The sequence below is a fragment of the Coptis chinensis genome, chromosome 1, assembly GCF_015680905.1.
Source record: "Coptis chinensis isolate HL-2020 chromosome 1, ASM1568090v1, whole genome shotgun sequence".
In the NCBI taxonomy this organism is placed as follows: domain Eukaryota; kingdom Viridiplantae; phylum Streptophyta; class Magnoliopsida; order Ranunculales; family Ranunculaceae; genus Coptis; species Coptis chinensis.
In genome coordinates, this window is record NC_141456.1 from 22275056 (window position 1) to 22281055 (window position 6000).

Below are 6000 nucleotides of genomic sequence, written 5' to 3' on the forward strand. Positions count from 1 at the left end.
TCACTTAGTAATTATTGTATTTTAACTACACACATAAAGCCATTGACACGTCCTACGTATTATGTGATGCTACTTTGCATGTAATACTCCACCTTAAAATATTTCTCATTTGAGCGTGCAGACAATGCCTAAAACCTATAGTTCACATAATAACCTATAATTCAGGAGTCGTCCCAAATAAAGCTATTTCCACATCTCATGTCATCATCTTCTAATAGAAATCTTTCCAAGCCTTACTGGTGTTCGGTACAACCAATTCCCAACTGCATACTAAGAAATAACCCTACTAAAAGTTTAATCAGCCCCAAAGTGAAATCATTACACCATTCAAATCATCTACCTCACACTTTCAACTTCCAAGACGTCAACGTACACTTTGAAACCCTTAACTATTGTCGTATTTGTTTAACACACAAAATCTACTGCCATCTATGTGATTTAAAACTTAACTAAGAAAAAGCTACATATTTTATTACGGATTCATGACTAAACATAAAAGGTGTTTCACATGAACTCCAAAAACTATTTTTCAAATGATAATCGGCCAAATTGAGGTTCTTTAGTGCACTCAGAAATGACCATGCTAATGATGACACCACAACAAAACTCGCTGCAGTGAAATAGGATACCACATAGCAACTGGTTACTTATTGGCTACCTTAGAAGTGGGATACCCTTAAGCTCAGCTCCACTGTGTACCATCCTTGATTTGTTTTCAAAATCCTTGTTCACTACACCATAACAGGCTATTTGCAACTGTAAAAAATCGTTGCTAATAATTTTCGTAACGCTTTTTAAGTGTTGCAAATATGGCGTGGGTAAAGTGTTGGAAATTTTTGCAACGGTTAATAAGCGTTGCAAACAAAAAATTTCAACGATTATTAACCGTTGCAATACTAATTTGTAACGCTTTTTATAACCATCCCGTAGACAAATTTAAAACCTTTGCAACGATTTTTAAGTGTTAGTAATTTGTTAAAAAATTACCAACGGTTCTTAAGCGTTGCAAAGTTGTTAGTTAATTTTTAAAAAAAATTAATTTAAAAATCGTTTGTAACGGTTATAAATCGTTGCTGATGGGTTGCTGCTGATAAAAAAAAATAATTTCTCATATTTTGTTTCTCCTCTACTAACAACCATTGTCTACAGAACTATCAGAGACCACACAACAACAGTAACAATGGTACAACAACAGTAACAATGTTTCAATTTTTTAACACAAGTGCGCAAAGAACATATGTTTCAAGAACTCCGAATGCTAAAGAAAACAAATAAACAAACAAAAGTCTCAACTTAAGAATTCAACAAGTTTTCCTACATATGTGGGGTGAACTCGAATGCTAAAGAAAACAAATAAACAAACAAAAGTCTCAACTTAAGCATTCAACAAGTTTTCCTTTTTTCCTTGTTGCACAAGGATTCACTCAGCTGACATTGGGCACTTTTTCTTCTTGTCCTAAACCAAGAGATTTCTGAGCATTTGCAATGCCTTTCTCATCTGCAAAACAACTCACTTCCGTTATACAAAACAGAAATGGAAGAGCCTAAAGTAATGCGCTTTCACATGCATTTGTCTGCATCAACCAGCAAATGCGACCAAATAATCTGGCCGGTACATTACAATCTGTGGAAAACATGCAAAGAATGCCATAAACATGCAAACAACGACAGATTTGATCATACATTAAGTTGCTTGCTTCTACTCCGTTACTGTGCAAAGTGATCTCTTTTAGGTATCCAGCTTGTTCCCTTCTTTTAGAACTTTCTTCAAGTTCATAGTCTTTTTGCTCCTTCAAAACATCTTCGCGACTCCTCGTTTCAGCTTCAAGGTCCTCATTCACCTTCTCCATATCCTTTTCAATTGTTCAACAATTGCCATAAGAAATGTTCTTTCTTCAAAAGGGAATTAAATTATCCCAGTACAGGAAGCTTGTTAAAATAAATAAAAGCTAATCAAAATGAAAAAGATTTATTTATTATTTAAAAAATGAATCCGCTCAAGTGTTTTTCAATGCAAAAAAAAACAGCACGAAGAAAATGTAGAAGAATAAAACATGCTTATTGCTTCCAGGGAACAAGTAAAGAAAGCTTGTTAAAGAAATAAATAAATAAAAAGTAACCAAAACTAAAAATATTTACTTTTTCATTTCAATAAATGTGTTTGCTCTAGTGTTATTCAGTGCGAAAAAAACAGTAAAGAATAAAATGTGCAGAAGAATAAAACATGATCATTGCTTCCAGGGAACGAGTCAAAGGGTATTGAAATATCCAGAAGAACCAGGTAAAGGAAGTTTTGTTAATTAATAATAACCAACACAAAAGCAAACATTTTTATGTGCAATTCTGCGCAATTCAGCGGTGAAATAGAAAAATAAAAAATAAAAAAAACTCTTGTAGAATTTGAACAAAAAAAGTGACATTTATTTTCTCGCTTCAAAGTAAATAAAACTGAGCAAATAAGTTTAAAAAACGGTAAAAATGAAAGATTATACCTAGGCATGATACCATCGGGTTGGATTCCATGTTCGAGACAATAGAGTTCCCAACATGAGTTACCAACTTGAATCCCGGCCTGACCAATATGAATACTAATTATTTCTCTCATTTTTTGCTTTTCAGATCTGCGTTCTTTTTTACAAAGAAAGAAACTAGATATGGAAAAATAAGTAGAAAATAAAACCCTAAAAAATCGATTTTCTAGTTATAAACAAATTTGAAGGCAAAGGATTTGTATGGATTCAAGGATTTGAAGAGAGAGAAGTAAAAATTTGAGAAGTGCGAGATCTATTTTAGGGCGAGAGAGAGAAAGAAAGTTGTGTTTTATACTTAGACCGAAATAATAGAGCTGCGATTTTTTTTGTTTCCCTCTTTCGCGAAATTTTAATTTGTAACACTTATCGAACGATTTTTAAGCGTTAGCAATTAATTTTTGAAATTTACCCAAATAAACCAACGCTTTACAACATTGTCAACGCTTATTTAACGTTGACAACTTGCTAACGGTAAATAACCGTTGCAAAGCAAAAAAGGTGCGTGTTGCAAATATCCTATTATGGTGTAGTGGTTCCCAAAAAGAACCTCAATATAGCATTGATAGCCTTTTTAATAATTTGTAAATAGACCCTTTTTTTTTGTGAAAAGGCATTCAATGAGTTGTATCATAAGTACATCCGAGAGGCTAAAAAACTATGTCTTTCATTACCAAATACCAAGGGGAGGCCCCAAAACAACTACGCAAAATGTCATTAACAAAGGTCGTGGATTGCAAACAATAGAGCAGAGAAATGTCAAGCTAAATAAAATTATTGTATAACTTCAGGCAAACCGATAATAATATTCAAAGTGTAGAGTTTGTATGGAGCTAAAATTTAGACAAATAGGATGGCCGCAAATAATTGTGGGACGTCACTTGTCATAGCAAAGTAATTAGCATCAATAGCAGCCATAAGTGTCTGCCATAGCAGAGTACACATATAGAATAAACTATATTATTAAGGGGGAGGGATTACCCTCCAAAACCTGAAGCTTCAACAGGTTTAGTTAATATTCTTGAACTTTTCAAGCTAGGATTTGAAGCAATCACTGGCGTCTTCCTTATTTCCGTTGTACCTAGCATCAACAATAACCTGTCATAACAGAATATTAGCATCAACAACAACTTGTCACTTATCATAGCAAAGTAATTAGCATCATCAACAGCCATAAGTGTCTGCCATAGCAGAGTACACATATAGAATAAACTATAGGGGATAATTCATAAGCATTATGGGATGAAAATCAAATATTAAAATTATGTTGCCTAACTGTGTACAAAAAAAAATCACACGTACACAATAATAATCAGTTGCTCATGGCTATAAGCAGCCATTGTGTGTGTTCGCTTCTAGGCAACATAATAAATTATTGATGTCGGCCTGACATTTAGATTTAAAATTTGGGCTACAAAACTGCACTAAATTTTTTTGGCAATTAAAAAAGTTCATAAAATCAGGTTAGAGCTACAAACCAATCCAAACAAAATTGCAAGGGATGATCCTCAATCATCCCAATTAACCACTGTTGCATTAATACAAACCCAAACAAAAAAAGGAATCCATCCCGATTAACCTCACACGATGTACGACTTTTGTCTCAGAACCCAAAACAATTCCATATACATTGAATAAATTACAACACAGCAGTTCCAACAGAAACTCTAACCCATAAAAATAACTACACAACTCATGTATCACAATTCTTTCCAAGATATGGCTAAGCACTAAGACATGTTAAAAAGTTGTTAGTATTTATTAAAAAACAAAGATATTTCTTCTTCAGACATTCTGAGCTCCCGGTTTGACCTCCATTAGCCTCACATTAATCTCATATCACTTCAACACTTACAACTATGGTTATGAAATAAATATACCAAGTACATCGGACATCCTTATATCCACCAACTATGGAGTATAACAAAATTGGATAGTATGCTCGACAAATCTAACGACCATATATTCACGCTACCAAAATCCCAAAATTATCTACTTGTTTTGAGAATTTAAGAACTTCTTGCTGAATGACCAATGAAATTATTGCCATCAAATTAGGCTCTGAAGATTGCTCACCAAGGACTAACTTTGCCACTTCACTTTGAAGCTTTGTCGTCTTCAACAATTGAAGTCTCCACTCCCCATTAATAGTAACAATTTACTTGCTTAGAATAGGTAAATAAACAAACACACACGAAAATCACGATTATGGTTAACTACTATTTCACATATGTTATACTTGCACCATATGTTCTTTTGGTGGAATTGAAGTGTCATTGTCCGTAGCAAAATCCCCAACTGAAATACCACCAGCTAAAACCAAATAAAATTGCAAGGGATGATCCACAGTCAAAACACATAATTGCTAAAGGTACCAAAATTATTCCATGGTGTAGCTGAGATTGTAGTTTGATTAAATTTATATTAAAAGTGAAAGAAATACCTTGGCTTGACGAAGGTTTCACTGATGCAAACATCGAACTATAAAAATGGCAATTAAAGAAAGACAGACAGAAAAAACACAAAAGAAAATCTGGTTTCCAAAATGAAACTTATCATCAATGGAAACATACGGGAAATTTACATTGGATCTGAGAAACACACAATTCATTCAAAAGAATAAAGAATGGAAATAATAAAAAGGAATTCATGAATCCAGTAATGAAATCAATTCATACAATAGACTGATGAAAGGAGAAATGGAATTCAGACCTCATCATTCAAAAAGAACAATACAATCACTGAAAACGTCAAAAACCAAAAGGCTCTTGAAAAAAGTGTAGAGAGTTACTTACATGAGATTGACGGTGACAGTCGAATTGAGGATGAGAGAGAACGCAAGAGAGTTTCAGTACTTACAAAGTTGGAAGTGAGTTTTTTCCTTTTGTTGAGAACTTGGAGAGGTGGAGCGGAAGACCAAAGGGTTTGGTATTTATTTCACAATTAAGAATGTAATTAATTGCTAATCCAACTCACTTAGAATTACAAAGGAGTACATGCCAAAAAAATAAGGGGTATTCGTTGTTCTTGAAAGCTGAGAGAGAGAGAGCAAAAGGAGCTTAATTGCGTGGGAAGACAGAAAGAGAGAGAAAGAGTGTTACGCAGGCAATTTATTTCTCAAATTAATTGCCCCTCGTTAATTTTTTTTTTTTTAATTTTACAAGTGTTCTCGGTTTTGACCGTCGATTTATACCCGTTGAAATTGAATCCCAGCCATTGGTCATAAAACTTCCTTCCCTTGTTATATTAGATAGGTTTTGTTAAATTCTTAAGTAACTCCTCATGTACTCCCCCCAACCAAAAAAAAGTTATAAAGGATGCATCTCAAAATCCAACGGTCCAGATTGGCCACTTTTAATTAAGAATTATGATATTTCAGACCCTTGAACATTTAGACTATTGGCAATATGCCGAATGGAATTCCAGTTTTTGGAGATTGAAATTCCGTCAATTTCAAAATATTGAACTATGC